Source organism: Zootermopsis nevadensis, unplaced genomic scaffold, assembly GCF_977971745.1.
Source record: "Zootermopsis nevadensis isolate Lab colony 2312 unplaced genomic scaffold, Znev_1.0 Znev_ptg000061l, whole genome shotgun sequence".
Classification (NCBI taxonomy): Eukaryota; Metazoa; Arthropoda; class Insecta; order Blattodea; family Termopsidae; genus Zootermopsis; species Zootermopsis nevadensis.
Window position 1 is genome coordinate 23,246,097 of NW_028259192.1, and position 12,734 is coordinate 23,258,830.

Consider the following 12,734-nt stretch of genomic DNA (forward strand, 5'->3'; position numbering starts at 1 on the left):
CGTAAGTGAGAGAAGACTTTTGAAACAGCCGTGTACGTAACTAACTGACTTATTTACGTTACTCTGTCTATTAATGTAATAGGCGTGCTGTTAGACGTGTTTCTGTGCCACCTGACACCAATTTTCCGACGGTATTTCAAAACAAAGTGTTTATTCTCTGTGTGTGTGTGTGTGTGGACTCTTATCCTGGTGCTAATTGCTCTGTTGAACATAACATGATTCCTCACTCAGATTTCTTTCAAGTTACCTATCAAACGAGTGGTTTTAAACTGTTTTTCCGTGGGTCTAATTAATAATTATTCCTCAAGTTTTTCCTACAGATAATCTTTTTACTGTAAATTTCCTTGCCTTTGTAGTAATTAACTTCGTTATGGAATTATCACAGTATCTGATGTGTTCCTTTGTCTCTTTGTTTACATAAATAATTAACTAACTTCATGGTAGCGGAGTCCTTCTCGATAATTTACGAGCTTTTTCTCAGGTAGTCAACAAATTCCCCTTCTTTTATGGAGCCAGATGAATCCAATCCACGCCTTGCCACTCTATTTCCCTAAGATCCACTTTAACATTTCAAGTTTCCCAACCAAAATTTTGTGTGCATTTCTGATGACCATGAGGGCTTATCCTCCTTAATCCGATCGTAGTGACAATAACGAACAGAAATTATGGAGCTCTTACGCTGTTTTCTCCAGTATTCTGTCACTTCATTGCTCTTAGGTCAAAATATTCCCCCCAACTTGTGAGACCAAGTTTCAAACCCATACAAAGCAAAAGGTAAAATTTTAGTGTTCTGTATTTTTTGATAGCAGACGAGAGGACAAGATTTTCGCTAACTAGTTTGCCTCCTGAAATAGATTTGGATTTGTCACCGTCATTCCCAAATATTTGGACTTTGCCACATTTTCAAAGGACTGTGTCCTCCTACAGTCGACTGACCAGAACTGGGTCAGACTGATCAAATTTCTGCGCTATTGACTTGCACAGATGTTAAATGTAAGCTCATGAATTAGGTAGCGGATTCTGTGTGTCCATTGTATGCATGTCTTTATGTATGTAAATCGTGGGTATTTGTGTCTTTATTTTCTGTCTGGGTCATTGAGGTAGAGCGAGATTTGTAGATCATTTTTAGCGTTCGCCATAAGAGAAAGTTTGAATATGAAATGAATGAAGTTAGATTTCGTTACTACGAGGAGTTTAAATATATTTTAATGCTGAGAATAATGTATTATAAGTTAATGTCTGCACGGTAGTCTGTTTGCAGCTACTGGATGCTGCGAGGCAAATAATCTGATTGAAGATAAAACTTTCTTGATGAAAGGAAGCAAAACATGGCTTGCAGGAAGGTAAGGGCTTCTTCGAAGCCCTCGATTGCCGCAGTAATGCTGCTGTAACAGAAATTTGCCTTTTTCAAGAGGGGAATCCCCTTTAAGCTGGAGGAAATACGTGACCATCGCATCATCCTTCACACTTCATGGAGTATCTCATTTATTTGACAAGAAGAAACACGAAAATTAAGAAAATCACTCGAAGAATTTCACAATTTGTGCTCATAATAAAATATTACGATAATAATGAGATGGGTGAGACATGCAGCGCGCATATTGGAATTCAGAGATATGTTTCAGATTTTTGTTTTAAAACTTGAAGAGAGGGAACTAACTAGACGTAGTTGAAGAGGGGGGATAATATTAAAGTGAATCTTAAGGAAATTTTAGGTAGATCTATACAGCAAGTCTATGAGTTCTGCAGATAAGAACTAGTTACAGTATCTAGACGTAATATTTCCCTAGTTAAAAAATCTGATATTTAAGTCACTTTACAATAAGGAATAATAATTTATTTCGAGAGTTTTGAGCACACTGCCCGCTCGCAGTTTGCATGTGGAAGAGCTTATACTGACCACGGCTGTTACGGCCTGTGATTGGTCGGTATTTGAAGCCTTGTGGCTCTTCTAGGGGTGAGCTGTAACTAATCTCGCCTCGTTTCGCAATAATTCTTGATCGCCTTGCCTCGGTACAGCATCTCGTGGTCCAGCGGAGCGACAGCCATGTCTGGGAAGGAATCTGGCGATCTTGGGGTGTGTCTGGGAAAAGTGCGTCTTTAAATAGTCGAGTTGTTAACATTCGCAACAGAACTTGGTAATTGGACATTAAATAAGTAATATTCAAGAAATTACACTTAAGCATTCTGAGCCAGTTTAATCCATCTGGGATCTCCGCGCAGTAGTTTTATGTTATTGCTTTATTTGGCGAAATTTGGGGAAATAAGAAATGCTTTAAAAGTTTTGGTACTGAAATAAATCCCAGGGTGCTAAGAAGGCACGCTGCCAAGCAGATTAATTTTGTGCTCTCTCAAATATTCTGATTGCCTTATTGGGTTCATTTTTTTTAATATTATGATTGCGTGCAGTGTTTTATATCGTGTCCAAACGAAGATTTGCGCACTGCTGTTTTTTACGTGAGTTAACAGTTTCCATTTTCGTGTTTCACCACTGAAACTTGTGTCAGAATCCCTGTCACGTCCCCGAGGCGTAGTTTAAAGGCCTAAATTTTCAAAAGACGAAGTAATGAGGGGTGTGTTGGTTCCACATTACGTTAAAGCATATCCGGACACGGCCTTATCCCCCCCCCTGTGCTACATACTTTCTTGTTTTACAAAAAATGTGCTCGGAGGGAAACTAAAAGATGAGTCGATTTATATCGAATATAAAAATCTCAGAAATTCTTTATTGCCTTGGGGTGAATTTTTTATTTGTCTCAAAACATTCGATTCTTTTCAGTAAGAAGTTGAGACAGTGGTTTTGGGAGATCTTTCTTGTTCAAAAGGAAATTAATAAAATTAGCAAATAGATGAGGTTTGCTCTCAATTGCGTGTGACTACCAACTGAAATTCTTACCGATTATGTATTTGACATCAAGCATACATTTTTAATGGGAACATTACTCCGGGTAAGGTTTGAAAGCTTTTAACTCTCCAAGACAGAATGGTAATTATATGTACCACATGCTTTAACATTCACTTTATCTGCATTTTGCCCACAGAGTGTATTGATTTGTTTCGTAAGATCCTCAGAATAAACAGCGATCATTTCCTTAAACAGCGTTAACCAGTTGATCTTTGAAATGGTGAAGTGTTGTGTTTTCTTTGCGGTACGTTCTGATTTTTTAAATATTATTTATATGAGCTTCGACTTCAAAGGGTTAACCATTTGATCGTTGTATTGGTGAAGTGTTGTGTTTTCTTCGCGGTACGGACTGAATTCTTGAATATTATTCAGAAGAATTTCGTAGGGCTGCGTGAGATGCATTTATTTCACGTTACACTGCATGTCCGTCCTGCAGGCCTCAAATAATAAATATAAAAATTCCGCCCAAAAGTATCTCCCCATGTTTACATAAATATTTCACCAAATTCAGTCTTCTCAGGATTAATATGAAATTATTTTCCACCGTAAATTATTTGTATGCCTGTCTCGGATTATTATAATGATGTAATCTTTTATTTAGCAATTATAGCTTTTTTGCATCCCGACAATGGTTAGTAGTTATTTAGTCTGTCAGAGCCCTGAATTATTTACGCTATTAAGGACAACGGTAAGGTTGCATAGCAACACGTTTTAGTGACAACAGTTTTCCTGGTCTATGTTTAATGGTGTGAAATACGCTAAATTTTTTTAGTCATAAACATTTAAAGGATGTTAGAATTGTTGAAGGTAAATATTATGCTTCTATATTAAAGCAGAGATAAGACATATAACTTGTGAGATACTTCTCTTTCTAAAGGCCTGGAGGTGTTTTTCTTCTTATCCGGCCCCTTTAAGTTATGAATTTGTATTGTATCCTAGTTTATGTAACATCTGAAATATTTCCATGTTTGATTCTTAATTTGTTCTTTCAGTCCCTATAATATCTCACTTCTGTTAATTAAAATTTACATAGATGTTTACCTGTTAATATTCATGATTCACAGCTGTTCGAACACAGCTCTATCAGTGAGCTGACATCTTCGTTCTGCTAATAATGTAAGGAAATTTACATGTACACAAATGCCAACATACACATTCAGAATATACCTTCCACCCCAGATGAAGACCAGTGGGCTGGAAACTTTGCAGCACCAGATCTGTTAGGTTCTCAATTTAAGTTGTGTTTTCCTGCTGAATGAGCTTTGAATCTGGCGCTGCGGCGTGACGTGTTGGTCCGCTTCACCCTTTGACATGTAAATAAAAGGCAATTAGCTTTTGAGGATATCATCACTTATGATTCTGCGCACGGATCCGAAACAGATTGGACACTGTAGGTTGGGTGGTACGTGATGCTCCAGTCGTCCTCAAGAAAATAATGCTGTAGCCGAATTCATGAAAAGTAAGATATTTTGCGGTCAAATTGATGAAACAGAAGATTTTTCGCTATCACGTTGACGAAACAGAAGATTTTTCGCAATCACATTGATGAAACAAGATTTTTTGCAATCACATTGATGAAACAGAAGATTTTTCACAATCACATTGATGAAACAGAAGATTTTTCGCAATCACATTGATGAAACAAGATTTTTTGCAATCACATTGATGAAACAGAAGATTTTTCACAATCACATTGATGAAACAGAAGATTTTTCGCAATCACATTGATGAAACAAGATTTTTCGCAATCACATTGATGAAACAGAAGATTTTTCACAATAACGTTGATGAAACAAGATTTTTTGTGGCTGTATTGATGTAACCATGTACTTTTCAGTCCACTATTCGTTAATCATGTTATCATTGGACGTTATAAAATGTAAGGTGCTAAAAGCATCGCTAAATAAACTTCAAATTACTTGTGAACAATTTCTTGAAACAGAGAGTCTTAAGGTTAGGTTGAACGTGCAGGATGCATCTTTTTCCTACATGTTTAGAAGTCTCGCCCGTAAGAAAACTAAGTAATGGATTCTGCCCTGGTTCGTACTTTGAATAATCACTAGTTTATGACAAATAATTCCAAGTTAATGAAGTATTTTGTTATGATAATCAACTTTTGAACTTTCTCCTTCGCCAGACTATGCCAAATATTAATATCCATGACCACCGTATACTAATAACATTAATAATAGCGATGATTATAAAACACGGCAATACAGAGTATATTTATAAATGCACACAAAAGTTTAGTAGGGAATCCTGAAGGGACGCCTAGGTGTAGGTGGAAGGATGTTGTGGTGGATTGTAAAGAAATAAAATTCGAGGTTTAGAACTGGATTTCGTGTGGCTCATGACTAGGACAAGTGGCGGCCTCTTGTGAATTTGTTAATGAACCTTAGTTCGGGTTCCATAAATAGCAGAAATCCACTTATTGGGACCTTCAGAAGCATTCCTGTGTCGAGGGTTGGGTTAAGAATCTTCGGCTGTATATTTGAAAAGGCTCGTTTATTCTGGAGGGAAAATTTCGAGACAATTACAGTAGCTCTACATAATTGATTATCCTTAAGTGTATGTTTTTCACTTCTGTTCCAAGTTTGGTTTTTTTCCATCACGTGTAATTTTAACTTCTCTTCACACGACGTGCGCTGTGTTTCAAGCCTCTCACAGGTTTTCTGGTATGGCTTGAACTTGGAAATTTTATTTCAGAACAGACTGGACTACCCCCATCACGAGGGGATGTTTATGTAGAAAAGGAACGTGTCAAATTCAGGGGTATGTTAAGAAAATGCTTGCAGCGAGAGTCACAACAATGGTAATTGAACCTCCCACCTACTCCGCTCTTTAGTAATTAGTGGGTTTGAAACTTTAAAGCGTATCTTTCGCTTTACAGGGGTTTATAATGTAGGTAGCATGTGTCCTGGGGGCACAGACTTAACCACCATGTTCAAAAAGAAAGAAAGAGTTTTGGAGGAAACCGATGACCTTGAAAGATACTCGGCCCCTGTTCAGGTGTAAACTCTGTGCTATTAGCCATACTTGTCCAGCTCACAAGTGAATGTACAGCTGTTTCAACGTGCAATATGCGTGATGAAAGACAGAGAATTGTAAAAGAAGACAATGCAAGTCCGAAATGTAATAGTAAGGTAAACAATGTAGTCATACTGTGTCGTGGAATAGCAGAAACGTCGAAAATATGAGAAACATTTTATCGTGTCGAAGACGCAAGTTGTGATATAATTTGCCGATCCAGTCACGTGTTCAAATATTTAATATCCAGCGGTAATCATTAGCTCTAATTTGGACAATTGTACTTACGAACTCAGTCCGTACCGCGAAGAAAACACCACACCTCACCATTACAAAGATCAACTTGTTAACGCTGTTTAAGGAAATAATCGCTGTTTACACTGAGAATCATAGTTCGTCTGATTAATATTAAAGAATTCAGTCCGTACCGCAAAGAAAACACTACACTTCACCATTACAAAGATCGACTGGTTAACGCTGTTTAAGGAAATAATCGCTGTTTACACTGAGAATCATAGTTCGTCTGATTAATATTAAAGAATTCAGTCCGTACCGCAAAGAAAACACTACACTTCACCATTACAAAGATCGACTGGTTAACGCTGTTTAAGGAAATAATCGCTGTTTACAGTGAGAATCTTACGAAACCCATAATAAATATACTGTGGACAAATTAAAGTGTGACTGATTGTTAAGGAATGTGGTTCTTGTAATTACCATTAACGTTAGCCCACCTCTTATACCTCTGAATCTTAGATACTACGTTCAAAAAATAGATTTTCTCACCGTACAGAGCCCTTTTAAGATAAGTGATATTCAAGAATGATTTTATAAACGCAGTTTAACTTCCCGGCACATAAACATAGGATTCCGATACGCGTTGGGATGGTTTGTAATTTCGTCTCGTAATGCCATTTAAAGAACAAACAGCAGCTTCTTTTTAGTGATGAGTGGTAGCTTGTGCCGGCTGACGTTACATCACCGGAGGATGGTCATTTTGAATCTGATGTTAACAGTACTTTTAGGATGATAGTGTTAGATCTCCTTAATCGTCTTTGATAACCGGAATGATGGACAGTGGTCAATTTGTGGGGCAGCAAAGACGTTATCATTTCTTGTGTCAGGTAAGGCAGAGCGCTGCTATCCCACGTAGCGAATAGCGACGGTAACTTCTCTACCAGTAGCTATGAAGACGGAAGTGCATTGAATCCGCGTCTCCGATTTGCATAGACTTTTGATAGCGTCTGACGCGCAATGTGCTCAGGTGTGTTTGACCGTGGAAGTGGTAAAGGAATGTGTTTATCGGTTCATTTTCCTCCGCATTATGGTAATATTAGCAGCCAGCGGATGTTAGCACTGGGACCACAGTGTATGCAGACGACGCTAAACACTTCTAAACGAAAACAGTTCTTTTGGCGTGATTAACACTCTTGGAGAGAGAGACGTTAGACAACTTTTCTTGAATACTTACATGTGTGTGAATGCTATTTGTGAGGACAATTCTTAGCGTCCAGCATATTTACGAAAATATAGCACAAAAGTTGAGTTTTCATAAGTAATTTCACTCATTCCTGTAGGAAACACTGATTGATTTAACGTTTTGTACGCTGGACGAGGTAGCAAGGAATTATGAGCAAAGTTGGCTCTGTATTCAAAACGCGGAGGTATTGACTTGGTTATGTAACAACACTGTATCGACTGCAGTGTTTTTGATACTTTATTACCGACACTCCACGACGGTAATGAATGACAAGCAGGCACAGGACATCTTCCGGGAGAAGCAGATCCACAAAATAAGATGCGAGAGTTGCAACCACTAGTCTTATTTGAATATCGCACTTTAACGCTGAATAATGAAACCCTTCTCAGCTACACGCCAAACAGAAGTTAGATCTCGCGGTCTCTAGGGATTGCTGTCACTTATCTAAGTAAAGACGTTTAATTCAACAGAGGGTCAATCATCATATTTAGCACGACAAACCGTGATGGATGAGGTCTCCTGAAGGTTCTGCGGCCTCTTCGCCTTAAAACCAGTGGTTAGCCACTCGTAGATTAGCTAAGACGTTAACATGACTTCAAAACGTAGTTTCGTAACTTTATCGGAGAAGTTTTCGGCTCGTGGGGCCCTACTGTCAATAGAAGAAACATTGGGCGAGGTAGTAATTCGGAGAAACGCGAGATCGCTTATCGGATTCGGTATAACACGGTCTCTGTTATCGACCGATACTCTCGAAAATAATTACCTAAATAATTATAGGCCTGATGCCTTAAAAATCTCGAATCTTCATTACCGTGTTCACAAAACCGTGACATTGGTCCCTGTCCGGAACGAGGTGAATTTATACATTCGGATATTTCCTTAATGTTAATGTTGCCATGTCATCTACTTCTAGGTCTTCCAAGTGTGCTCCTTCCCTTAGATTTCCCTAACACGATACTGTATGCATTTCTCTTGTCTTCCGCACTGACCCCTTCTGAAGCTTTGTTCCGATGTTGGTGTAGTCTATTCATAAACACGTGTTAAATTTATGTAGGCCGATTTAATACCGATAATATTGGCGCATTAGTTATTGGGTGCAATTTTAAAATCCGCTAACATGCACGAGTAACTTGAGCGTTCTTCTTGTAAGGTACAGGAAGACTGATGTCTTGCTATTCAATGACACACGTAAGTTCATCTTTGTATGTAATTACCATGCATTACTCTGAGGCTGTCATTATACTCACATATTATTGACGTCAGCATGTGTACAAAATACTTAATTTGATTCTGATCAACCTTTACGTTTGTCGTCACATACGGGAATTTGATGACGTCAGTTCGGACATTGGTAACTGCGAACTATAGCTCAGGCAGTTAAACGTTGCTGGTATTGTGTTCAAAACTTAACGGATGTTAATTATCGTTGAAGTATACTTTACTTCATAGAACACCTATTTACATCAATTATAGACTGAACTATGCAGTTAAAGTATGTGATCAAACATGTTTGTACACTTTAACAAGGTAATCCGCAGAACAGCTGAGTGCTTACGATGCGTAAAGTGAAGTTATTATTTCCCCCTTTTTAGCTATACGTATGTTTGAAAATACGTTGTCTACGAATCCCATATTGAGTTATGTTACGTTAGGTTATGTTAGGTTACGTTAAGTTAAGACAGGTTTGGTTAGGTTAGGTTACGTCAGGTTAGGTTAAGTTAAGATAGGTTACGTTAGGTTAGGTTAAGTTAAGATAGGTTGGGTTAGGTTAAGTTAAGTTAAGATAGGTTGGGTTAGGTTAGTTTGGGTTAGTTTAGGTTACGTTAGGTTATGTTAGATTACGTTAAGTTAAGATAGGTTGGGTTAGGTTAGTTTGGGTTAGGTTAGGTTACGTTACGTTATGTTAGGTTACGTTAAGTTAAGACAGGTTGGGTTAGGTTAGGTTACCTTAAGTTAAGATAGGTTGGGTTAGGTTAGTTTGGGTTAGGTTAGGTTACGTTAGGTTATGTTAGGTTACGTTAAGTTAAGACAGGTTGGGTTAGGTTAGGTTAAGTTAATATAGGTTGGGTTAGGTTAGGTTATATTATCGTTTTAACTCCTCTTCAGCTGTAAGATTAATTTCGAGATTTTATTATTGTCCTCTGTTTCACTGTCGACTGAAGATTTTTTTGTGGGATGTTTGTATTTTATTAACATTACAAATTTTACATGTTGTTTGATCTAATCTGAACACGTCTTTAAGCTGTTCCCATTTAAAGCGCCCCGCACGACCGGAGGGTGAGAGTACCCCTGGGTTAACACCCTAGTATGGCACATTGGAGTGCTGTAAGGCTCCTTCACTACTGCAGGAGCAAATGTTTTTGAAAACGAACCACACGGACGAAAGATGTGTTAACTAGAATTACAAGTTGGAGCTACCACAGGACATCTCGGTTTGAAATTACTTAGCAAACCATGAGCACGCTGAAGTCGGCCGGCTTCCGTGTTTAGCCTTTAGCTGCTCGTCGCTCCCTCGGTCTGTGTGTGGTTTGTCCCGAGAAATTGCATTCTAACAGAGGGCCCGCAGTGGAAATTGGAATTTGCCTTCTTAGGCGGGAAGAAATCCTTCTTCTTCTTCTTCTTCTTCTTCTTTCTTAGGCTAATAAACTACGCGTTCTTTTTTTCAAAACAATTTCATTCATACGCTGACAAATACATGTTTAAATGTTCTTTGCATCTTAGATTTTAAAATACGCTATTTAAACATTTACATGTAATGAATACTTATGTACAGATTATTTTATCTTGTTTTGTACGGGTGGTAGGCGTGGTCCTTTACCTACAAAAGAGATAAAAGTGAATCTAATGTACTTAAAGATAAAGTGATAATGAAATTAATGAGTTCTGTTACTGTTGCTTAGCTGGCCAAGAAATTATCCTGCCTTTTATGAAGACCCAAGGTTCATTGCCGTGTTCGGAAGACCTCGCTTTATGCCTTTATCTTGAGCCAGATGAATCCACTCAATATCTTAACACGCTGTTTTTTTTTGAGATTCGTTTCATGTTATCCTGAAATCTGTACCTAGGTTTTTCAAGTACTTTCTTACCTTCAGGTTGCCCAATTAAAATTACGTGTGCATTTGTTATTTCGCATGCGACCCCCATCTCGTCCTGATTAGTTAGATCGCCTCAGTGATCGGTGAGGAAAACACATCATTACGCGGTTTTCGCTAAGCACCCCGAGTCCGTGGTCTTCCCTTGGTACAAGAGACGGAGCGTATTTTTACGTCAGCAATCGGAAACATTTACATAGATCTTGACCTTGGGTAACCTTTTTAATGGAAATCTAAGAGCATCAATTGATGAAGACCGATCGTCATTTGTTAAAATCAGTTTCGAAATCTGTCAACGTCGGTAAGGCTGTATTTGGAATACTTAACATTTCGTTTCTTTTAACTTTTTGAAGAAAAAAAAAATCAAGGTTAAGGCCTCCCCCCCTCCCCTCCCCTAGAGTCTCCCTCTCCGCTTGTCAGTGTATAAAATTTGTTTCGTTTTGTTTATAACCCTAGTCAAGATGTTTTACAGTTTCTGTATTTTATTGATCCGATAACAGGCAAACATTGATTCTGTGGTCTCCCGATAAACGTAGTGGGGGATGAGAGGGGACTTTCATCCTTTCGAACGTAACCTTGCATAGTGCTGTCATCTGTCGAGTGTCTGAAGAAGTACTAACTCTTGGAATAACGGATTTTGTCCATGCGGACGGCGGACATATTTGTACTCTAAGAAAACTACATTTTTTTTGGGAGGGGGGGGGGGGGGCAAGATATTTCTATTTGCATTAAAAAATTTTACTTGCAAATTTTGACCTTTGCTTCAGTTTTCTGTATCAAATGAAGTAAAAATGTTTGAAAACCTGTAGCATTAAAATCGTCGTAAATTGACAGCATTTTAAGGTGCATTTAGTTAGTGTACTAACTCAATCGCTGGCCGTAACCATGACAACGGACAGACACACACATTTCGTTGGAAGAATTATGTCGCTTAGGGTATTTTCCGGACAAAGAAGGTGGTTATTTTAGAATCTGTTACAGGTAAATTACTCACGTCTCCTTAAGCACCTCGTCACGTAAAAGTATGGTGGAACGGAGATGAGACTCCATGCATTCTCATCCTCCGACGTGTAGGAGGCTGGGTGGACTCGAAATTCTGTATCCCCGTCAGAAATCTAACCCTGAGGCCATATCGGCTTCCCGAGGTGACAAAACTTAAAAACATTTTAAACCTGTGAAATTTAATCTAGATTCCGTTCCTGTCCATTTTACTTCTGCTAAAAATGAAGAAGTGTCTCGGAATTTGTAACGCGGGATCTTTTTTTTTTAAAGGAAATCAGTGACACTGGAGGGAACCGAACTCCTCTGAAAACATGAAAATAAAAATTCGAGTGAATAATTTTATTCATCAGCTGAGCGACTATCAGCTCTGTTCCACGAGTTAATTATTCTTAAACCTTAGTAAACGTAAAGTCTTGAGCCCGGCGCAAAGGTACAAGATCGCGTATCATAGCAGCTAGTACAAACAAGTGAATAGCGCTCCGCGTGAGACACTCACCCCCTCGCGTTCACTTCATCTCCCTGTGCAACCCCCAAGCGACAGCAGGCGAGTTCCATCCACATCAGCGCGGTCTCTTAGTACATGCTACATGCACCACTAATGCAAATTTACATTGATAATGTCGTAGGAGCGCACAGCAACCCGCAACGATACGCAACCCGAATACAGCCAAGTAGATCCACTTTTTTGGGAGGGGGAGTGTCGGGAACAGTCTGCATATTAACATCAGTACGGGAACATTTGCACAACAGATAACTGTGTGAACACCCTTGTTTGAGCTTGGCTTCTGATTTACATTTGCACGTGTTTGGATTTGTTCTGGAATTCTTTTTGTCGTGCCTTGACAAACGACAGCTTCTGGGACGAACCTCACATAAAAGGACTGAGTTTATTAAAATTACGTTGTATACAGCGTAGGAGTCAGATGCATTGGCTGTGTCGACGCAGGACGCATCTTGATTGGTCGGAAAATTTGTTTGTATATTCATTTCTACCCTGGAGATTCCATATCTTGAAGGCGTGTCTATAATATATTGTTCACTGCCTGCTTTAGGTGAACTAAATCATAACTGGCAATTTCTCTAAGATAAATTACGCGGTAGTGGGCTGGTATTAATTTTTTTTTTGTAGGGGTCTAGCGGTTAGAACGCTGGCCTTGTAATCCTGGGGGTCTCGGGTTCGATTCCCGGCGGTGCCCGAATTTATAACTTGTGTTGGGCAAGGCCGTGG

General features: G+C 38.8%; 1 protein-coding gene and 1 long non-coding RNA gene across 4 annotated transcripts in view; one reads left to right on the forward strand and one right to left on the reverse strand.

Annotated features, from left to right (window-relative positions):
* The window catches only part of LOC110838714 (uncharacterized), a 456,091-nt gene that overhangs the window by 97,740 nt on the left and 345,617 nt on the right, over positions 1-12,734 (forward strand). The gene's annotated exons all lie outside the window — the stretch shown is intronic.
* Positions 1,244-4,105, reverse strand: LOC110828719 (uncharacterized). The gene is made up of 3 exons (XR_002542758.2): positions 3,947-4,105; positions 1,901-2,083; positions 1,244-1,385 (listed from the first exon to the last, which is right to left on the reverse strand). It is a non-coding gene; the product is annotated as an uncharacterized LOC110828719 (long non-coding RNA).